The sequence below is a fragment of the Delphinus delphis genome, chromosome 21 (assembly GCF_949987515.2).
Source record: "Delphinus delphis chromosome 21, mDelDel1.2, whole genome shotgun sequence".
NCBI classification, from domain to species: domain Eukaryota; kingdom Metazoa; phylum Chordata; class Mammalia; order Artiodactyla; family Delphinidae; genus Delphinus; species Delphinus delphis.
The window spans coordinates 8,416,854-8,441,474 of NC_082703.1; the positions used below are offsets into that span (position 1 = coordinate 8,416,854).

At 40.0% G+C, this 24,621-nt stretch overlaps 1 protein-coding gene and 1 pseudogene across 3 annotated transcripts in view; both read right to left on the reverse strand.

Annotated features, from left to right (window-relative positions):
- The window catches only part of UNC5D (unc-5 netrin receptor D), a 603,365-nt gene that overhangs the window by 386,869 nt on the left and 191,875 nt on the right, over positions 1-24,621 (reverse strand). The window lies entirely within an intron of this gene.
- LOC132417776 (U6 spliceosomal RNA) lies at positions 7,227-7,321 on the reverse strand (annotated as a pseudogene).

A 24,621-nucleotide genomic window follows, 5' to 3' on the forward strand; every position in this document is an offset into this window, starting at 1 on the left:
CCGCGTACCGCAAAAGAAAAAAAAAAAATGCTAGTTTAAAAGGTAAATTATCTTCTAAATAAAGTGAGAATAATAGAATATACTGCAAACAAAACAGACTAGAAGTCAGAAAAAAAAACCTGTTAAATAAAATTTAACTGATAAAGTTTCACTGATATAAATTAGAATATAGGGTGATTGTCAGTGAAAATGGTTCTCTTCATTAACATGAACCCAAGAATGATTTTATATTACAATATAAACAGTTTTAGGATTTTCTTTATCCTTATGGCATCTGAATACTGATGGTTTATAAACCAATTAAATTTCTGTTCATATCCTATGCTAATAAAATACACAACTATTATTTTTCTTTTTGGAATTATCTTGTTTTTAGTACAATAAGTAGAAATCTGGAGGGAAACAAAATTAGAATATACAAAATTCTCCTAATAGGAATTAGCATCTTTGGAGGAGCCTCATATTAAATCTGGCACCACTGCCTTTAGGACACTTGAAATAATAAACTCAGCATATGTGCCCCATTACACAACTATTTTTTAACACTAGTCTTTCACAACAGAGTTGAGTAAACTTTTATGATTATATTTTTGTTGAGAGGGATTGATAGAATTTACACATTTAAACATGTATAAACGACTATTTCCTTCTTTAGGAGTTAACTGGTGAGTTTTTCTTCTTGTCTATCATTCACATCATAAACCAAGAAAGAAATTTTAGAAAATCCATATGGAAAATATATATAATTTAAGGCTCTATGTTATATCCTTAACAAATGGACTAAGAATATATACATTTTGAGATGAAAGAGGAGATTCCAAGCTACCTGTGAATATTACTGACCAAGTGGAACAATCTCATCTCTAGCCCTCATCACTACATTAGATTATCCATCCTACAATTTGCTTATTGCTATTTTTAGAGAAATTTGACGTACCAGTAGAAATTTATCATCCAAATTTTCATGTGAAAAAGATAGTCAATGAAGATAAGTTTCAGCTTTCAGACAGCCTTGGAAATCAAGTAAGTCAATTCAATTACTCAAGAGTTTATGTGCCTCATACGTGCCAACACTGTTGATTGTCAAGGATATAATAATGTATAAGACATGGACACTGACCTCCAGAAATCTCACAAGTAATTTGTGAATATCCTTTCTGTTTGTGTGTTTGTTTATTTGACTACAAACTCACTATTTACGTGTGCAACCAAGTGAAACATTCTTTATTAGAGTCGTGAGAAATTAATTGTTCCTGGCACTAGACAAAGCTGCCTTGGCCTTGAAAGTGATTGCAGATCAAAAGTACTTAGGCAGGACAGCCAACTATTTGGCAAATTAAGCTAAAACATTGGGAACCTTTACTCTCATGTAAATATGAAAAATACACAAAATGTGGTTTCACTGCAAGTGAGATGAGAGATGGCTTGTTATTTAACTGACAAGTGACCCATTTTCCCACGTCTTTCCATCATCAGACAATTTTTCCTTGCTTTTCTACTACCAAGCAGACGTTAATTTCATAGAATTATGCACCAACCTCAGGATGCTGTAACCCAAGGGATTCTAGTTAGAATTAAAGTATTCAGTATAAAGGGTAGTATAGCAAAAAGGGACTGGGACTTTTCAGCATCTGGGACAGTACCATAGGGCCAGAAAGAGAGGAAATATTTCATAAGAGAATGAAAATGAGAAATCTCCCAGTGGAGTGTTTCCCAAATTTTTCTGAAATGTTGAACTGTGACATAATAATATATTATTTTTTCAAAACTGGGAGAATTAACTGTTTTGGGGAGGGATAATAATAATAGACGTCTTCCTGTATGTCTGATCCTATTTTAAACATTTTACATGGCTAAACTTGTTTACTCCTCCCAACAACACTATGATGTAGGCTGGCATTACTTTCCCTATTTTATAGATAAGGGTACTGAAATTAAATGACTTGCCCAAGATCACACACCTGGTACACCGCAGATCCAGGATTCCAAGCCAGATATCCTAACTCCAGAGCCTATGCTCTTTTTTTTTTTTTTTCCAGTACGCGGGCCCCTCACTGTTGTGGCCTCTCCCGTTACGGAGCACAGGCTCCGGACGCGCAGGCTCAGCAGCCATGGCTCACGGGCCCAGCTGCTCCGCGGCATGTGGGATCTTCCCGGATCAGGGCATGAACCCGCATCCCCTGCATCGGCAGACGGACTGTCAACCACTGCGCCACCAGGGAAGCCCCAGAACCTATGCTCTTAATCATTCCTCTGTGACATAATAAGGAAGACAGTTTAAGATACAATCAATATGTTTTTAAATATTTTATCATAAAGTTCCTTTTAATACTCTATGTATTTAAAGTTAATCGTAACTTGCACAGAAAATTACTTTCTTCTATTTAACAAGTGGTCCGTGCCACTTTATTTTAAGCATAATTTATTATGACTATTATTATTTGAGATAAAGCACAACTTATAAATGATTTTTAAATTAAATATTGCATTGTATTAAGTTTGGAAACCAAACGAACATTATAAAAATGTAAAGTGAAACTTAACTATGTACCACAGTCTCAAAATAGTGTAAACCTGTTTTCAATATCTGATGTTTAGGAGTCTTGTACTTTATTCATAAAGTATAAATTTGGTATAAATTTGGTATAAATTTGTAATGTTTGTGTGTTATTTCTAGATGATGACATAATAGAGATTTTAGGGTGTTATCTTCAAGCACGTCTTCACAAATAATCCATTATATTTACAGAGGCTTTATACCTCCCAAATGAAAAGCCAAACAATATAATTTTTACTATATTTTTCTTTCTACCATTGTTTGCCAACAGCACAAAAACTAGGTCTTGACATTTTAAAAGGTAGTTTTAAAGCAAATTCAAACAAAATATTAGGTTCTGTAGTGACAAAAAATAAGATCAGTAGTTGTCATAGGCTGGGGCTGGGATTGGAATAGACCAAAAAGTGATATCAAGAAACTTTCGGAGGTGATGGAAATGTTCTTTACTTGATTGTGGTGGTATCAAAACTCATCAAAGAGTACTCTTTAAATAGATATAGTTTATTGTACGTAAATTATACTGTGATAACATTGACAAAATGGGGGGAAATTTTTATTTTATAACGTGTAGAATAAGCTTATGAAAATCACTTCTCCAAGGAATATTTTCAACCTGAAAGGTTAAATAATAAAAAATCACAATGTCACAGTAAAATAAACTCAGGAAAGGTTAAAATTCAATACATTAGAGATACTGTGGCAAAAGTATCTAAAAATTTTGACATTGACATTGTAAATAACAATTGGGCTTGAATAAATTCACCTTGGTCATCACTGCAGAGGCAAAACACTAAGTTAGTAATACTCTATCCACTGAAGTATTTATATAGGAAGAACTGGTTACATGGAGAAAAATCTAATTAATTGCTCAATTTATAACCTCAGTTTATTTATTATGAAAAATCTACAGTTAAAAATCTCTGGTACAACACTTTTTGACCTCTTAATGCCACTAACCCCCACTACACCCTATTCTGCATCACCAAAGAAGAAAGGGGGATACGTAGCTTTTGAAAAACACAGTCCATATTCATGCTGACAATCATCTATGATGTGTGTTTTATACAAGGTAAATGAAGCATCAAATAGCCAACAGATTTCACTTTCATTGCTGCCATATTTTCCATTTAACTAGCAAACTGGGGCAAAGAGATGGATTTGCTACAGTTTAGCAACATCTCCCATTCTCTCAGTGACTAATCAATTACCATATTAGACTCCTTTGTAAACTGCCTACTTTTCCAGTGATTATGTACTGCTTATCTGACGGCACTAAAGCCTTTAACAAAAAGTTAAAATAGTCAGGAGAGTAGCCACTATCTCCCCAGTGAGGGTTGGTTTCTGCAGTTGTTGTTTTTCATGAGTGAGCTACTTCCTCACTACTCCAGATTTTTGTTTTGTTTTGTGTTGCCCAAGTTAAGCGATGTTAGAAAACTGATAGCTGAGTCCTTGATGATCAAGGTTTCAACAATAACTTGTTAACTGACCTCAGGCATCCAATGAGATACATGGATATCCAACAAAAATTTACTCTGTGTGTGTGTGTGTGTGTGTGTGTGTGTGTGTGTGGTCTATATGTGTGTGTATGTCATAGTTTCTGAACACCAGCGTGTTTTCCTTATATTGAACAACAGAAAATGTGTCCTAAGTGGGGCGCAAACGTGCCAGGAAGAAGCACCATCCATTATTCTGCAAGAAGTAGGATTAAAAATATGATGTGACATACCTTTGGGTCCCTCAGTCTAGTGTCAGTGAATGAGGAGGAAACCATATAAGCAAGTTTCTCAGCATATCATGCCATGGGATTCTGAACTACCCATCCTCAGTTCCACCTGAGAACTACACTTCATTTATCTATATCCAATATTGAGCTTCCAGAAAAGATTTAGTTTGAAAAACAAGTTGGCTGTTGCAAGTGTTTGTAAACTACAATTCCATGATACACTCACCAGACCCAGGGTACTCATGAGTTTTAGATGCATAGGTTTTAAGTTGCCCTAGCATAGAGTGCCTTGCAATTTTATTAGCAGGAAAGGGCAAATGTATCCCAGAAGCCTGTCACTTCTGAATGAGCATTCCAGAGAAAACACTGGTTTGATCAATTTGACTTCATACTAGAGATTATCAGTGAGGGCAAAATTGTCAAAGAGAACCAAGAATAAATTAATCCAGCCTGGTCAGTATACAAGAAAGGGCAGGGGTTAGGAAAGCATAGTGCAGGAAGATCCTAAATGAAATAATGACATAAACAGTTTCTCCCCTGTCTACCCACATTTCATCACTATTATATCTAATATCCCACTCTTCAAAGAGCAGCATATGCCAAGGGGGAGGGGGGTGGGGGAGGGATGGAGTGGGAGTCTGGGATTAGCAGGTGCAAACTATTATACAGAGAATAGATAAACAACAAGGTCCTACTGTACAGCACAGGGAACTATATTCACTATCCTGTGAGAAACCATAATGAACTGAATCACTGTGCTGTACAGCAGAAGTTAACACAACATTGTAAATCAACTATACTTGAATAAAATAATTTTTTTTTTTAAAAAAGAGCAGCATAAATCCCTTTGTCTCTCAGGGTTGATGGCAGACAAAGATATCCAGCTCTGTTTGTCATCCATCCTGCTAAAAAAGATGAGAGGTTCTTTGATGATAAAAGCATTTCAGCAAGTAGAATTTAACACACAATACAGAGGTAGTCTGAAAAATCCCTGGACTTCTCATTCTGTTTACTGGCTGGGTGGATGCTACCCGAGGTAGCCACAGGTGGGTTTTTAGAGATCCATGTTCACCCATGCATGTACACGTATGTGTGTACTCACCTGTGTATATACGAACATCCACTAGAAGAGAAAGAAGGGACTTAGGTAAGCAGACGAGAGAACCGGGCACTGAATCCCAAGCATGCCAGCATCTCTTTATATGTAGTTGCATCTAGCGGACTTGACAGAATAATTCAAAAATGAAAAAACAAGAACAAAAACAAACCTTGAAATCTACATACTCTCTCCAGCTGGAGCTGGATAACCGCCAATTTCTACCATAAGCTGCTTTGTCAGTGCAAGAAGAATAAAGCAGGGAAGATGTATTTCATCTTTAGTGGAGCCACGTGACTGTAAGAATCAACTCGTCCATCATGTTCCATCACTGAGAAATTTAGTAAACAGTAGCAGAGTAAGAGTCGATAAATGGGCTTGCACAATACCTTGGCTTTTACTTGCTGTGCTTTTAATTTGGTAAATAAATGCCTTCCATTGGGTGCGCACCCTAGAGGCCAGGCAATGATGTGGATTAAGTAGTCTGTTGGCTCTGCACAGCGGAATGCATCTCAGAGGTCTAGCTCACTATAATGGTCTGGACCATTCAGCCGAAATCTCCCTGCTGTTTAATTTCAAACACTAAAAAGGGGCATGCAGGGGCAACAAGACTCAGAAGTTAAAAATACCACTTTTTAATAGTTTTAAGTCTGCTCCCTGTACAAGAAAGAGATAGATGCCTTCAAGGTAAGAATACAAGCATAAGGATGCTTATAGAAGACCTTCAGAGGATCGTTTACTTATTATATTAAGTTAACCTGAAAACAAGTCTGCTAGTGTAATACCAGAAAGCAATATTTAGCAAAGGAAAGATCCCAGTGTTCTCCTACTTGGTTTCACAAAAGTAATACAAGAAGTTTTCTGCACGATTATTTTCTACATTGTGAATTCTACGATCACTCAGAGGAGAAAAGAAAACCTTCACAGAGGTTTCCGTTGCTCCTTTATTTTCCTTATTTCATCCATATTTTGTGAATCTGTGCTGGTCAGATTATAAAGTATCACATTTTTTTTTAACCCTTCCCCCTCCCAGTGTCCTCAAGTCCATTCTCTACGTCTGCGTCTTTATTCCTATCCTGCCCCTAGGTTCTTCAGAACCATTTTTTTTTAGATTCTATATATATGTGTTAGCATACAGTATTTGTTTTTCTGACTTACTTCACTCTGTCTTACAGTCTCTGGGTCCATCCACCTCACTACAAATAACAATTTCATTTCTTTTTATGGCTGAGTAATATTCCATTGTATATATGTGCCACATCTTCTTTATCTTTTCATCTGTCAGTGGACACTTAGGTTGCTTCCATGTCCTGACTATTGTAAATAGAGCTGCAGTGAACATTGTGGTACATGACTCTTTTTGAATTATGGTTTTCTCAGGGTATATGCCCAGTAGTGGGATTGCTGGGTCATATGGAAGTTCTATTTTTAGTTTTTTAAGGAACCTCCATACTGTTCTCCATAGTGGCTGTATCAATTTACATTCCCACCAACAGTGCAGGAGGGTTCCCTTTTCTCCACACCCTCTCCAGCATTTATCGTTTGTAGATTTTTAATGATGGCCATTCTGACTGGTGTGAGGTGACACCTCATTGCAGTTTTGATTTGCATTTCTCTAATGATTAGTGATGTTGAGCATCCTTTCATGTGTCTGTTGGCAATCTGTATATCTTCTTTGGAGAAATGTCTATTTAGATCTTCTGCCCATTTTTGGATTGGGTTGTTTGTTTTTATGATATTGAGCTGCATGAGCTGCTTGTAAATTTTGGAGATTTATCCTTTGTCAGTTGCTTCATTTGCAAATATTTTCTCCCATTCAGAGGGTTGTCTTTTCGTCTTGTTTATGTTTTAAAAATATGGAACGCTCCGCGAATTTGCGTGTCACACTTGCACAGGGGCCATGCTAATTAAAGTATCACATTTAATATATAGTCCTTGAAGTCCATTCAGAGGAAAGTAAAGAAACTTAGAACCATGTTTTCTGAGGAACATGAAAGAACTTGAAAGAACTCAGAATCACTCAATCTAAAAAGAAAAAGCAGGTGGAATGTATTGATGGAGGTGGGAGTGTCATGGCCAAAATCCTTATTTTCAAATACCTGAAGGGTTGTCATGTTTAGATGCTTCAAAGGGTAGAAGTTACAGAAATAAACATTTCAGTTAAATTAAAGGGGGAAATGAGCCATTTAGACATGAAATGGACTGGCTTAGGAGGTGGTGAAATTCCTATCACTGGTGTTGCTAAAAAATAAACTAGAGGATTAAATGTCAGGATATTCAAAAGGATGTGCAAAAATCATATTAGAGGTTAACTAAATGGGTTTGAGGTCTCTTCCAACCCTGAGAGGGTTAGAAAACAGGTCATGGTAATGTCACCAGAAAGCAAATCTTCACTAGCACACAGCCTGCCCATCTAATCTCTCTGAAGTGGGGAGCAGGGGAAGGGGTAGAAGAAAAGGAAGCCGATGACAAGAAAAGTAGTCAACAGGAGGAATTCAACTGGTTCTGAGGCAGAAGAATCAGAGCCTAGAGAAACGCACTGTCCTTGAGCAAGTCAATCTGACCTTCTCAAGCACAGCCTTGTTCAAATTTCTATAAACACTTACTTAACTCACGGGCATGCTGGGTAGCTTACCATAATCCTGAGGTGACATGGTATACAGAGCACAGCAGTGTTTTAACCTGGGGGTCTTCGAGTGTATATACATCAGCATTTACCACATTTTGTGGCTGGAGAAACAGAAGCACCAAGAAGCTTAAAAGCGTAGCTAAAAGAATAATGCATTTAGCCAGGGGCTGAAACAGAACCTTCCCAGATTTCTGCCTTTTTACTGACTGTTGCGACACAGAGAGTTAAACAAGTAATGGGCACCCAAGGGGGCAGAAGACAGAGTGAAGACAACTTCCCCGGCACTCACCTCTGCTAGAAGAGGGGCAGTTTCAACTCTGTACTTGACCACCCACACTCTAAACAAATAGCCCCTTGGGACTTCCCTGGCAGTCCAGTGGTTAAGACTCCGCACTTCCATTGCAGGGGGCGCGGGTTCGATCCCTGGTCGGGGAACTAAGATTCCACATGCCTCAGGGTGCAGCCCACCCCCCCAAAAATAGCCCTACTAACCACTATCCCACAACCAAGGGTTAAACGGAGAGAAAAAGTTAGCACCCCTAGAAAATTCACTGTTTAAGTTACAGCAGCTAATACGTCAATCCCTTGCTTAATATAAAAACAAATTTGTTATCTGCTGAGTTAAAAAAAAAAAGAGCAGTTAGAGTGGGGGAGAGGCGTGAGGACTAAGCCCCCCTCAGGAGGCTCATGTGCGAAGCTGAACCTGAAAGTCACTGCCAAAACCACGCACAGAACTTCGTAAACAGATGCTGAGACCTCACCCCAGGCTTACCAAGTCAAAGCCTCTACAAATGGGGTCTAGGAAAGCTTATTTTGTAAAAGCTTTATAGGTGATTTTGCAGCTCACACAAGAATCCCGGGGTTTGTATCTCATTCCTAGACAGATACCCTAGGTCTGACAGGTCCAATGTGGTAGACACGTGAGTTACTGAGCCTTTGAAACATGTTAATCCAAACTGAAATGTGCTGTACATGTGAAAGACACACCGGAATCCCCAAACTTAGTACTAAAGAGATTGTAAAAGATTGATTGCATGTTGAAGTGATAATAATATTTTGGATATATCCTGTCAAATAAAATATATCATTAAAATTACTTCCTCTTGTTCCTTTTTATTTTTTAATGGGGTAAATAAAAAATTAAAAATTACATATATGACACTGGTACTGTATTAATTACCTAATTATATAGGTGCCGTAGTAATTATCTCTTACATTCCTATAGACTTTTGCATTTTCAAAGTGTGTGCTTTGCCATCCACTGTCTCACTTGCCACGTTATCCATACAAAAGCTCAACCAAAGGAAATCACTCAAGCTCACCCAGAACTACTATCCTCTTTATTAACTTCTTTCAGTTTATAAACCCCTCGCTGCTATCTTACATCCTAACTGACTCCAGCTCGAGCTCTTTAGTTTCAATTAAAGCCAACAGCAGTCACCCTTCATACTTCTGTAGAAAAGATGCTACCTAGTTTTCCATCCTTCAGGAGATATTTTCCAATGGCTGTATCTTCAAAATAGGGCACCTATTAAAAATTAGTCATAATTACTAATCTGGAGATCAACCGCTACTTGCCTAAAGTGGTGTTAACTCAAGTACTTGTCACCTTCCTAGGTACTGTGCCCAATCATTGACAATTTGAGTCAATTTCTATGCCCATGGGTCTACTAATCAACAGAAGGAAAGAAATAAGTCATATGGTTTCTAACCTGAATGAAGAAGACCTCTGCTCGTATGTGTAAGAGATGATCTCTGTCATCTAGAGTAGGAGCAGTGACAAGACGGGGAGAGAGGACATTTCAGAGAGAAGAAATGTTAAAGAGGGAAGGTCAGGGGGCTGCTGTGATAATGGCATCTGTAGGGCACGACATGACCAGCCTGGCTCCTGTGAATGTACTTAGACACACGAGCAGTGACAGTGGTTCGTGTGTGAGTGTGTGTGTGTGTGTATGTGTGTGTGTGTGTGTGTATCAGTACAATCTGAGGTGGTGCCCTGCTCAGTACAACCACGTTATATGTTCTTGCATCACCAACTGAACTATAAGCACAGGTCTCCATGCAGGTGGAATTACCTCCTGCCGTAAAAGTGACCAAACCACCAAACCACTGGCTAAGTCACACTGCGGCTGCTTCTCAGAAGCAAAAGTGTCATTTATTTCCACTTGATGGAGGTCAGTTTTTTGTTTTTTTGTTTTTTTTGGCCGTGTCACAGCATGCGGGATCTTACATCCCCGACCAGGGATTGAACCTGTGCCCCCTGCAGTGGAAGCACAGTCTTAACCACCAGACCGTCAGAGAAGTCCTGGAGGTCAGTACTGAAGGAAGAGTGACAAGACCTGGATTGCAGCAGCAGCCATTCAAATAGTAACCGTCTAATCCAAAGCAAGCCACTGAAACATGGAAGCTTTGTGTCCACCTCGTGGGATATTTATTTGGGAGCCTCAAATAAGACATTTGCACTCTTCACCACTTTAATTTCCTAGGATCACAGCACAGCAGACATGAAGGAGCATGGACACTGGAGGTAAACAAGTAAATCATACATCACTGCTTCTCAGTCTCGGTTCCCAAACTTCAAAAGAGAGAAAACGCCATGTAACTCATGTAGTTATGCAAATTAAATGCGATCATCTGTATAAAGCATCTGGCACATAGTATCCACTCAGTAAATAACAGGGCTCTTCTCCCTATTATTATTATTCCAAGTGATGTCAAGCCGCCTCCAAATTTATATGCACACAAAATTAGCATTGGTTTTAGTCAAATATGAACAAATAATTATCTGTGTGCCTATATACTGAAATTTATAGGGAAGCAGAATGGCAACATTCGTGGGAGCATCTGTCACTGTATATCATGGAGGCGATTCTTCCATTTGTGAGTGCTAGAGTCCAATGAGTGGTCTCCCACTAGACATGGCAACTAAGTTGCTAGACCGTCACTAACAATGGAAGATTGGTTCTTTAGAGAACAGTCAAGCCCCCGCTCACATCAGGACCACTTCGAACACCCTCTGTTCAGCAAAACAAAGAGTAACTGAGAGAATGGTCTCCTGATGAAACTCAGTCCGCTCCAAGTTCTTTCTAAGCATGACACGTGTTTCTGAGCTATTCCTCTGTTCTGCCGTTTCCACAGAGTTCTAATAACAGCGGCCCAACTGCAGCCATCGCTGTGTGTCACACACTCACGGGAAAGGGGCCATATTGAGATCTGTTGTAACTGGCGGTAACCTGGAGAGTGTAAGGGCATGGGTCGCTATACTCGAAACAGCTCCGACAATCCTGGTGCCTATACACTCAACCACACACAAGTAACCACTGCAAAGGTAAAACAACCAGAAAGTCAATGTTGAAAAAGTGTTCTTTTAATGGACATGAAGAAGGCAGAAGGTACATTACCCTGTTCAAAGTTTGATTTTTATCTTGTATCTTCCAGGGGTCTTCAATGAAAATTTCTTTATTCAGAAAGGCCCACTACAGATAGAGAGATAGGTAGAGAGAGATATATATAGGCCAAGTTTCAATCTTCTTTTTCACCATTTTAAAAGCTAAATGATGGTATAAAGAAAAGTTTAGTCAAAAGTGATCTAAAACCGAAGGGCAGGGTTATATACATATATGTGTATATCTGATAAATCTTTTTGGCTGTAAAAATACACGCTTATAAGAAACGAATAACTCAATCAATATTGAAGCGTATAAATTACAACACTAGTTTGTATACAGAGCTGCTGGCAAGTAACAAATGGATAAATGACAAAAAATTCCCAGTCTGAAAGCATAATTTAAAAGTCTCTAAAAGCAGGAGATGTACTCATTCTGCGAATTGCTTCAGTAGGGATCTGACGTATATTTGTCAACAAAGTGCCTTCCTTCCTAAACCCTATTTATTCCCCAATACTAGGAATTCTCTTCTCCCCTTTCCAGTACAGTTATTAGGTGAGGTCTTGAGGCCAATATCACAGCTGACTCTCCAGGCAAGGCTGGCAGATCGGGGGCAAGTCTCTCCTCCCAGTACAGAGGGGCGGAGGATACTGCATTTCAGCTTGTGGCATTTCAGATGTACCGAGAGGCCATGCTTGGTCCCCAAAGGCCACGGCTCTCTCACCTACTCCTACCGTGCTTCTGAGAGAAGAAAACACTGACGCATACTCAGATTAATGTCATAACCTTTCCTGAGAGCAAACTTTGCCCGGTGTGTGTGTGTGTGTGTGTGTGTGTGTGTGTGTGAAGTAGCGCTTGGCGGCAAATAGTCCCTAGATGGGGGGTGAAGAGGGACACAACATAGGTGGGAAAAGGGGACACTTTATACCTTCACAATGTCCTAGACCCAGCCTTGCAAAGAAAGATAGCAGCGACCAAGTTATAACTTAAGTCAGTCTCGGGTAATTCCAGAACAAAGGAGTCACACATCATTTCTGACCTGTATCCTACTTGACTTGTCAGACACTTTATATAATGGTGATTTTTATAGCTCTCTCGGGTCTACCCTTTCTATACTAAGGTGTGAGAGAAATAACACCCTTCCTTCCAATGTACTGAAATAGCAGCCTCTCCGGAAAAACCCACGGTATTAATGGATCTAATTAATATGGCATCAGTATGACTTTTCCACTCACTTACACCCTAAACTGTAGGCTATTACAGAAGGAAGGGGAGGACAAGAAGTACACCCTGCTCCCCAAGGGGGGAACTGGTGTCTTCACAAATACATATGCTAGTCTATTCTTTTTTTCTTTTTGCGGTACGCGGGCCTCTCACTGCTATGGCCTCTCCCGTTGCGGAGCACAGGCTCCGGACGCGCAGGCTCAGCGGCCATGGCTCATGGGCCCAGCCGCTCCGCGGCACGTGGGATCCTCCCGGACCGGGTCACGAACCCGTGTCCCCTGCATCGGCAGGTGGACTCTCAACCACTGCGCCACCAGGGAAGCCCCTGCTAGTCTATTCTTGAGTTGTGGCTTCTACCGACTCCAGACTAATTGTACTCAAATTGATGGAGCCAACAGACACTTCATCCTGGGTTCCATTTTCACATCTTGCTTTAAGATATACCACGAGGCAGCTGGTACAGTACCATATTGGCAACTAGCTTTCTGAACAGCCAGAAGGGCCTAAGTGCAGGCGAAAGAAATAGGAAGAGAAGATGCTGTGTCAGTTGATTCTAATGAGAAGTTTCCTAGGAGGTCAGATCTTGTTCTTCAATCTCCAGCCAAGAGGATATGTGTGAGTTACTCACCAGGTTTGTGAACGCTAGTAAATTATACACATATTAATAAAAACTGCACAGCTTCTACAAGGGGGTTCTTTAATTTCAAATTCTTTTCTTATAGAAAAAAAAAAGAGGAAAAGGAAAAAAACAGTTGCTCAAATGATCCTTCATTAGCTGGCCACAAAGATGCAAAAGATTCCTCCCGGCAGGAAGTCCAGTCAGCTGTTTAATTGGCATGACTTGTGACATTGGAGCGTCCCGGCTACACAGAAATCCACAGGTGATTTGTATCATCCTCACTGCAAGGCAGTGATGCCGCTTAACTGCAAGGGTTTAAAAGTAGGTGCTAATGAGCCAGTTTGTTGTTTTACTCAAGGCTGTATTTTGGGAACCATGCAGAGCTGTGAATTCTTCTACTAACGAGTGATTCTTGAAGATTTCTGGCTGCTTCTCCCACTGCACCCAAACAGGGGATGATTCAGATTTTCAAAGTTCCAATGCCTAGCAGAAGTCAGTAACCATCCCATGGGTTTTCAGACTGTGTCCACACAAAACTTATTTGCAAAGCACAAACAGAGTCACAGATGCAGAAAACAAACTTACGGTTACCAAGGGGGGAAGGAGGGGGGGAATGTATTGGAAGATTGGGACTGAAATATATATACTACTATATACAAAATAGATAACTTACTGGAGAACGGACTTGAGGATATGGGGAGGGGGAAGGGTGAGCTGTGACAGGGCGAGAGAGAGTCATGGACATATACACACTAACAAACGTAAGGTAGATAGCTAGTGGGAAGCAGCCGCATGGCACAGGGATATCGGCTCGGTGCTTTGTGACCGCCTGGAGGGGTGGGATAGGGAGGGTGGGAGGGAGGGAGACGCAAGAGGGAAGAGATATGGGAACATATGTATATGTATAACTGATCCACTTTGTTATAAAGCAGAAACTAACACACCATTGTAAAGCAATTATACCCCAATAAAGATGTTAAAAAAAAATAGATAACTAACGAGAACCTACTGTATAGCACAAGGAGCTCTACTCAGTGCTCTGTGGTGACCTAAATAGGAAGGAAATCTACAGAAGAGTGGATATATGTATATCCACTATATATAGTGGGTATGATTCACTTTGCTGTACAGCAGAAACTAACTCAACATCCTAAAGCAACTATACTCCAATAAAAATTAATAAAAAATTAAATAAATAAAATACAACAAAAGAAAAAATACGAAAATATTAACACCTGTGCACCTTCATCCCTCCAACCTTCCAAATACTTCCTTGACTCAACCACGGAAGTTCTAGGAATGTGTGTTCAACAGTTTTGAACACCACTTTTAAGACACTGTAGAGACAGAGGGAAGAGTTGCATATTCCAGAGTCTGCTGGTGAGACTAAGCCTATTTACCATGTTAGCTTTATGTAGAACCTGATACTATTAATGAGATATGGAATGGCAATGGGGCGGGGCTTTCCTTCCAATCGGTTTCCACTTTTTCTTGACTTTTTTGGTTTGTTTGTCGGCCTCACAATCAGGAATCCTGACCAGACTGTGAATGGCATTCTGACAGATATTTTGAAGACAGGAGACAATATGCTTCTAGCATCTGTCCAATTCAACACAAGTACTTCTGTGTTCAATCAGCCTGTAATGGGGGTCTACAGCACGTGGAAAAGCCGGACTGCAATACAGGCTTTCAAATCATCATTAATGTATATTGAAATGAACAATATGCCCCAAATGCCTTTACATGTCAAGTATGAAACCAGCTTCTAGCCCCTGCAGATGGAACAAAAATGAAATGAAATGCTGGCAGCGACTCTCCAGCCCTGGGAGGGAACGGGTTGAATCTCTGAGAACAACTGCTCCCCGGAGGCTGCGAGATTGCAGTTAGCAAACCAAGGGAGGCCGAGGTGACTACGATAAACCTCTGAGATTAGTTCTGAACACCACTGATGGGGCCCTGGGCAGGGAGAGGCAAAAGGAACAGGACAGACTTTTTTTTTTTTTTAATTAAATAAAAATAATATGTAACAGCAATTAGCTTTAAAGTGGTTTGATCCCCAACTCTGTTCTCAAAACTCAGCACTCAACTCTGTAGCAGGCTCGGCACCTGGAAAGAGGAAAGCTCAGGGCTTTCAAAAAGAAATGAATGCGCTCACCTGACTGACACTAGCTCACCTAAGTGGTGTTCAGTGGAGTTGGAAATGCGCATAGTTAAAATCCAACAGTCAGAGTCAGAAGTCCCATACAGCGCGACACAAATACGCTGCCTTGGACATTCTCACATCTGTGACTCTGGGATAATGATTCTTTTGTTGGATGGCTTAGAAATATAGAAGCAGAAACATGCCTGGGATGTCTCTTTGGCAAAAATCACTTTTAAAATGAAGAGACAGTTTCCATTTCAACAGGGAAATTCAATAACCAAGAGGTGAACATATGTCATAATAAATAAGCAAATGAAAAGGCATTAGCATGTTTAAAAGAGGAAATTTATTTGGGTAACACTTAGACTCATGTCATTTAAAAAAAAAATCTCTATGTTTGACTTGTTACTTCAAGCAAAATAAGAAGGGTTGATTCATTCCATGTTATATTGCTTTCCTGCACACCTTTTTTTTCCCAAATGTTTCTGTTGGTGAAAATAAATCATTTGTACAGTCGACTCCTGAGCCACATCAATCCTACTTAAAATGTATATCCAAACCTAATACAAATCCCCAAACTCATTTTTTTTGCGGTACGCGGGCCTCTCACTGCTGTGGCCCCTCCCATCGCGCAGCACAGGCTCTGGACGCGCAGGCCCAGCGGCCATGGCTCACGGGCCCAGCCGCTCCGCGGCATGTGGGATCCTCCCGGACCGGGGCACGAACCCGCATCCCCTGCATCGGCAGGTGGACTCTCAACCACTGCGCCACCAGGGAAGCCCCCCCAAACGCATTTTGCCCCACTGAATCTGATGTCAAAATCAGCTGGCACGTCTGCCGAGTTCTGGATATTAACTCCCAGTCGCAGATCCTACCTTCAAACAGTTCATTTTAAAGAACCCTCAAATGGTCAAGTTCCATCTCGATAATCGTGGACTTTAAAAACTATACAGTTATATACCACATCTTCTGTTGATGGGCACTTGGGTTGCTTCCATATCTTGGCTATTGTCAATAGTGCTGCTATGAACATGGGGGTGCGTCTATCTTTTCAAATTAGTATTTTTATTTTTTCCAGATATATACCCAGGGGTGGAGTTGCCGGGTCATATGGTGGTTCCATTTTTAGTTTTTACAGGAGCCTCCACACACTGTTTTCCACGATGGCTGCACCAATGTGACTCACAGACATAGAATACAAACTGGTTACCAATGGGGAGAAAGAAGTCAGAGGGAGAAATCAGGGGTATGGGATGAACAGATACAAACTACTATACATAAAATAGAGAAGCAATAAGGAGTTACTGTATCACATAGGGAATTATACCCATTATCTTGTAACACCCTATAATGGAATATAATCAACAAAAATACTGAATCGCTATGTTGTACACCTGAAATTAACACAATACTGTAAAGCAACTATACTTTAATAATTTTTTTTAAACTCACTCTAAAACCTGTACAATCATTGTTATATATTCATCTGCTGCCTTTCAGATGAAGTTTGCGTACAGCTGAGACAAACCTGTATATGGCAGGTCATCATTAAATAAGGCCATGCACATTTTCTTCTCTCCCAGTTGGAAACTCACAAGAGTTACTTCGGACCTGATTCTTATTACGAGAAACGAAAGGTCATAAACTCAAATACTTGCTAAAACACAAAGCTAAACCCAGTGAGGCCACCTGTATTTTCTTGAGGCATTTATCCTAATTAGAAATTTGGAGGGCCATCATCAACTTTCCCTCTTACGGCTAACTGCTCATTTTTTGTATTTACATTGTCCAGGCCTTTATAGATCAACTTGCTTATGAAACACTGATTAAAGCAAATGCCAGGTTCAAATGTGCTCTCAATTAGTCATTTTTAAGCGCAAACAAAAAAGTCAGTAGAGTATGATACGAAGATAATTTTTCTTTGGCTGGGCTGTCTGCTTTTTTATCTTACTCTCTGCAGTTCCTTTCTGTCCTAAAATCTGGTTCTGCTTTTCTGATTTAGTGATTAATTTAATGATGGAGCCAGCAGGTGCAACCCCTAGACCAAATCAATCTTCCTATGGTTATGCCTGAGCCTTCTTGGTACCCTGGAATCTCACATCATATAAGGGTGATGGCAACAGCAGTGGCGGTAACAAAACTCCACTTTGTTAAGTACTTTGCAGTTTGCAAGATGCATTCCCAGAGGAAATCAAACCCAAATCTTTTAACATAAGCTCAGTTGTCTTCCTATTCCATTGCTGTTCACTTTGATCCATTAAACAATTCCAAATTTGATGTAGCTTACACAGTTGATTTGGGTTTTTTTTTCTTCTTTATAAATATGGGTGGAATAGTTGAAGCTTTCTTAAACCTGGGGATGGCTGGCTTTTTTGGGGGGTTTTTTTTGGCCGCTCTATGTGGCATGCAGGTTCTCAGTTCCTTGACCAGGGATCGAACCCACACCCCCTGCAGTGGAAGCGTGGAGTCTTAACCACTGGGCCACCAAGGAAGTCCTTGCTTACACAGTTGAGATTAAGAAAGTGGGGGGCATAGAGGGAGAGCTATCATGGCCTTCGTGACTAGTGATGTATCTTCTGAAATACTTAATGCTGAAATGGTATAACTAAAAGTGGACACAAAAATCTGGGGAGTAGCACAAACAGCTGATGATTGGAAATTCAAAATAACAACCTAGATAATTCTCCAGTAGCAAGTGAGAGGGTGCTGCATGCGTTCTCCATGATCAACAGGTAAGAGAAGTATATAGCTGCCTAGCCGAAAAGGAGTCAGACGAAGAATATTCAAGAAAGCGAACAGTGATTGCTTTGGGAGGTTAGGGAAAACTAAGTGGCCGGGGAACAGGAGAGAGGGAGCCTTTCTCCTCTCTGCTAACCTTGAATAGACTTTAAATAATTCATGATATGCATTTGTTGCCTATTTAATACATAAATAAAATTAAAAGGAAAAAATAAATAAGTCAGATGGATTGCATGGTTAAAGAGGGAATTTACTTTTCAACCCTGATTTCACATCAGAATCACCTAGTAATATTGAGTCACTTGACTATCCATTTAGAAGAAAAATAAAGCAATATCCTGAAGTTTGTCAGACCGTAAACCTATACAATTATGTCAAGACCAATTACAGACTTAGAAACGAAAACAAACTGTAAAACTATCAGCAGAAAATCTAAAATAATTTTTGAAATGATATTGGGAGAAGCAAAATTTTTCTAAGCAGAACATCTCATATAATTTTGTTTTAATACACTCATCTGAATCCCAGACCTTCCCTTCCCCAAACAAAATTTTGATTTCGTTGGTCTGAGATGAGGCCTAGCCATATGTTCCTCGAAGAAATTCCTGGCTTAAATTGGATTCACAGTCCTAGTTGAGTTGCATAAACTGCACTGTGGCACTTTATTAGAAGGCATTTTCTAATAAGTGACAAGAGAGAGAGAAAAATAATGAGTCTTCCTGTTCAGGGCCCAGCACATGTTTCCATGTTCACTACTGAGACTGAAAAAGAGATCAAGTTTATTATGATTTGGAAAACTGACCCTTAAGGAGTTGGAGGAAAACTAGGAATAAATGAAACAACCAGTGTGATGGACAAGAGAATTTCTTCAAAAGTAAGAGTTTGCAGGTCTCCATCCAGGTCAGAGCTTGCATGTCTTTGGTAAGATGGGACAAACAAAACAATGTATTATTTTTCAAGAAGCTCAACTTCCTCTGCAATTAGGGTCATTTTAAAGTTTGGGTTCTTAAATCCCTTTTTAAAAAAGAAATCTGAATGATAGTAACTCATAGTGTTTGTTTTCATTCTAGAGTTTTAGGTTGGTAAATAAGGAGTTGGAAGACCTCCATCAGATTCACAGCTAGGCTAGAAGATTTTTTAAATATGACAAATGAAGACTGTAAGAAGGATATAGAATATATCAAAGGTAGAAAAAGAAGGCTACACTTGGAGAATATATGCAGATATCATGTGCTATAGCTACATGACAACAAAGTCATCACCATAAATTCTAAACTTTAATGACAACTAAAGTCCTGTACTAAGAAATGGAAGGGGTTCAGAATAAGCTTCCCCCAAAAGTGCCACTTTGGCATGTGGATTATTTTGACTTGAAGACAATTAAGGCTCAGAAGACTCAGGAAGAGCTTTTTGCCTCCCCTTAACTGCCTAAAAGAGTTTAGACAGGGGAACTGGTCCAGGAAGAGAGTTATCACCAGTGATAACTACAAAGACTGTGAGCTAGGTGTGGTACATCAGTAGAGCTCACAGGGCCTGTTTGTTCAAATTGCTCCGAGTCCCACGGTCTCTACAGGGCATGGCAAACATCTGCATCTCCATGTGAATTGCCTTCCTCCCCCTCTGAAGGCCCAAACCCCTGCCCACTTCTCCTTAGCTCAGGATGGCATATAAGCCTCAACTGCCAGGACTGCCTGTAGGTCTCAGATTCTTATGGAGCTCCTATACATATGTAATTATATTTGTCTTTCTCCTGCTAATCTGTCTTAAATCAATTTAATTATTACACCTGCCAAAAGAAGTTAGAAGGATAGAGGAAAAATGTTTCCTCCCCTATAACACACAACATAAATATTCAAGAGGACACGAAGAAGACGTAAGACACAGTTACCGCCATTGAGTAACTCAGAATCACAATTTCATCAAAGGTTCTTGGATTTCCATTGGAATCTTTACTGCAGACCTTCCAGTAAGATTAATATAATAGAGCTAAAGGGAAACTGAGCTGGTAGGATCAATTAATGCCACAACAGGTGATTCTCAACCTTAACAGTGCTTTAAAACAACTTGAAGAGCTTTACAAACAAACAACACACTGCAATCAGGAACCTGAGGATGGCTATGGGACTCAGGTAATTTTTAAAGCTCTCCAGATGAGTCTAATGGGAAAACAGCATTAAGACCCACTGATGTAAAGTTTATACTCTATGAGATTCTATACTTCAAAAAATGCATAGACCTTTTCTACTAGGAAGACAAAGAAAAGAACTCTCTGCTCCCAGCTTAAGAGATGGATTAAAGTGGTTCCACTTTTTGTGATTTCTTAGGCCGGCCTCACTACTTTCATAGAGTATTTGAAAAGATCTTAGCCATTCTTTACGTTGAATGGATGATTTGAAGAACTTGAAATAAGTATTTTGGGCTTTGCACACAATTACAAGTTCCCTGGGTACGGAGACCCTTTCATCAAGATCGGATTGTCTACCGTTGCATTTTGTCATGTGACTTAGATGATGGCAGAAAGTCAAAGGGTAATCATCATCATCATCATCATCATCATCAACATCACCAGCCCATTTAATGCCTGTTATCAGTACCTTGATAGCTGCTATTCTTACACTTAGAATGGTACAGTCAAAGGCTCTTGGTAGCATAAGGCTTCTGGCTACATTCTTTTTTTTTTTTTTTTGCGGTACGCGGGCGTCTCACCGTTGCGGCCTCTCCCGTTACGGAGCACAGGCTCCGGACGCGCAGGCTCAGCAGCCATGGCTCACGGGCCCAGCCGCTCCGCGACATGTGGGATCTTCCCGGACCGGGGCACGAACCCGTGTCCCCTGCATCGGCAGGCGGACTCTCAACCACTGCGCCACCAGGGAAGCCCTGGCTACATTCTTAATGAGTTTAAGAGGGAAAGGAACAAACAGCTGAATGGCTTGAGTTTTTTTTTCTTGGCAAAGTCTGTTAAAATTCTAGTCTCCAGACATCCATCTTCAATTCGCCTAAGACTGCAAAGAAGAGGGGGAAAAAAAATCACAGCCCCTAATTAGGAAACCTAAGAGGAATATCCAGAAATCTAGGAGGCAGGGATATGGAACGCGACTAATGTAGATTTGTTTTGCACTGACTGCACAGACTAATTCACGGTTGCTCCTCGAAATACACAAACCAGTACTGGCAAACTCTGTATGCAGCTCCTGGCACTAATCCACTACCCAGTGACTTTGCAGCTGCTCAGTGTAAACAAGAAACTACCTTGACAGTGAAATTCAACAGAACCAGGTCATTTTCTGTGCTGAAAAGGAATCCAGCGAGACCCATATGTGAGTTAAAAAGCTCTCTCTCTGTAGACCGCATACCTGCCTTCTTCTTAAAAGAGTTTTCTGCAGCTCTCAGTGGAGTCAGGGTTTGGTTCTATTTCTGCATTACTAGACATGGGAGTTGGAACAAACATCTAACTAGTTGTGCATGATAAACAGGAAGGGATACACCAGGACAGGTTCCAAAACCTGACAACAAGCAGTCTACGCAGTAGGAAAGGCTCATCAGAACTGAATGGCATTCTACCAATGTCTTGTCTTACTGTGAGACTGTCCTTTCTAAAAGGCTCAGAGTGCTTTATTTGCATGGATTGATTCATTATTTTAGGATGTCTATTCTGGAAAAAAAAAAGATGTCTTTTTGCCATATTAAAGATGATAAAACCATGGCAGGGAGAGGTTAAGTATCCTGCCTGGGGTCATAAAGAACCCTTGGTGTTTGGGATTAGACGTCAGATCTTTCTGATTTTTGGTTCATGTTTTCTCTGTTATTGCATACAAAAAGCAGAGGATGTAGGCATTGAAAACAGGGAGCATCCTTAGCCCAAGGGAACATCTCTGATGTTTCTGCCAAATCATTTTGTTTTCACTTAACGCAATAGTGCTTATAATTTTAGCATAAGATCCGATCAGAAGAGGCAGTACCACCCATCTGAGCCAAACACTTTGTCCCTATTACTGTCAGTGTGGGCAATTTAAGGATATTCCTCACTGGTGCCCACTGGAGAGTTCTAAAAATAAGACACGGCAGGAGCTCAGGGAACCCTAGGAGCCAATACTGCATTCAATATTGAAGCATTTATACTGAAGTAGATATAAAATAGAACACTGACATTTATCAGAGGCTGTTTAGACACCAATAAAGTAACAGAGGTATAAAAACCATCAGGAAAAACAGAGGTAAACTACAGCACATGACAAAGTTTTTTCAATAAAAGATGTTCTGGGATTGTGAAAGACCACCCCCTTCCCTCTCTTTAATACTTTCCTAGTGTCACAGGGATAGGACAGGACATAAGGTGACCTGTGATCTATTCTTTCATTTTGAGTAGAATCATTCCAAGCAGGTAAGAATCATTAGACTCATTCAGTCAAGGAGCACCTGTGGCACACACTTTAACACACCACGCCAAGGACTGTTCCAGGTACTACGGATACACACTGGTAAACAAAACAAACACAGCTCCCGCCCTCTACATTCTAGAGGAGGAAGAGAGACAATACATAAATACTGTCTATTATAAATTATAATATAATTTATTATTATTTAATATATTAAATATTGATATCATTTTATTATTTATTTATTTTAATATATTAAATATTAATATTATTTAATATAATTATAAATTATAAACATTCTAGAGGAGGAAGAGATATAATAAATAAATATTGTCTATTATAAATTATAATATAATTTATTATTATTTAATATATTGAACATTAATATTTTATTATTAAGTTTATTAATTTTAATATATTAAATATTAGTATTATTTAATATAATTATAAATATAAATAAATAAATAGCACTACAATGCCAGTGCTATTTCTAAGATGAGATTTAAAGAAAATAAAGTTGGTTAATGGAATAGTGACAGCGGCTGTGTTTACAAGGTAAGGTGGCCAGGGAGAACTTCTCTAAACAGGTAGCATCTGACCTGAGATCTAAATGAGAACTATTTCATTCACTCAAGTCATTCAATTCATCAAAAACTTGATCACTGTCTACTACGTACCCAGTACTGCGCATTAGAAAATGGCATTCACAAAGCCTCTGCTCCGTAAGAAATATTTCGTGGTCGGAAAAGAAAGAGATGATACTGCTTCTCTGAAATCAGGAATGGTATTTGCAGTTTTATGGAAGACTTATCCAATGTATGTCTGTAGTTCTTTTGTTTCTTCACAAAATATCAAGAAAGTCCAATTTACACTGTGGCAAGGAGTGCCACCTGCCATGTCAGCAAAGGATGTCGCGGCCATCAAGCCATCAGCTGCTACAGCTGCCCCTGACGGTGAGCCCTGAGGGAACTCAGGAGGGAGACAAACAGGCTGCCTGCCACTAAGCTGTCAGCCTCTGCAGCTGCTTCCAACGGTGCACCCTGAGGGGATTCAGGATGGAGAAAAGCAGGATACTGGCCCTAGAGAGCTATGGTGCATATCAAAGCAATGATTTCAATGAGCCCAGACTCTTGCATCTTCCCATACATAGAGAAGAGCTAAATTCGTTAACTTGAGATGTCTGGTTTTCTTTAATTAACAATAATCTTTGATGTTCCAACTACCTGGTTTTTGTTGCAGAAACTCCTATATGTCCTGGGCCCTCTATATCCTCTACATCCCTTTCCTCTTGGGAGCAGTCCCTCAGAGCGATATGAGAGGCTGCCTCCGGGGCTTAAGCCCTCAGAAAGTCTGCCGAATAAAACACGATTCTCAACTTGTAGGTTGTGCATTTTTTTTCAGTTGTGATTGAAGAATCACAAATGCAAGCAGTTTAAATAGCTTAACTGGTAAATCTTAAAATGACCTTTCATCCATTCAGAGATAGCAGGAGACCTTTTAGTAAAAGGTAAAAACAAACTTTGGAAGCCCTGAGGCACCAGCACTGCTGCCCAGGGTGCCAGGGGTCCCGGCTGGAAAAGCCCTGTCCTATACCAGGAAGGGTCTTTAAACTATTCTGACACCTAGTTTTCAGTAATCTCTCTCCCAAGCCTGTCAGTATTTTCCACCTGGATCACAGGAATAACATAAAATAATAAAATACTAATCATGGAGACTTAGCCATCAATGAGGGCTTCTTCGCTATGGGGGAGGGGCCTCAAGACATCCTCCTCTCGAATCAAATACTGAAGCTAAGATCAAGTCCAGTCACATGTCTCACTATAGCGGACAAAGGAAGTAAAAAACAGTTTCCATAGAAACATATAATCCAGTTTGAGTAAAATCTAAAAAGGCAGTCATTTGGAGCTTTGTCCTAAGAATCAGGAGATGGCAACTCTATTTAAGCTTCTAAAACAATCTGTTGTGTGACCTTGGGCAAGTTACATAATCTCTTTGAGGCTCAGTTTTCTCCTCACTGCAGTCATTCTATGAGGCTTTCAAATATCTCTGCAGAGTCTAGTTCAGCCTGAGCAGCTCTGCTTTTTACCTGTTTTGACTGCACGTCTGGGTAAGATTTCATTGGGAAAACA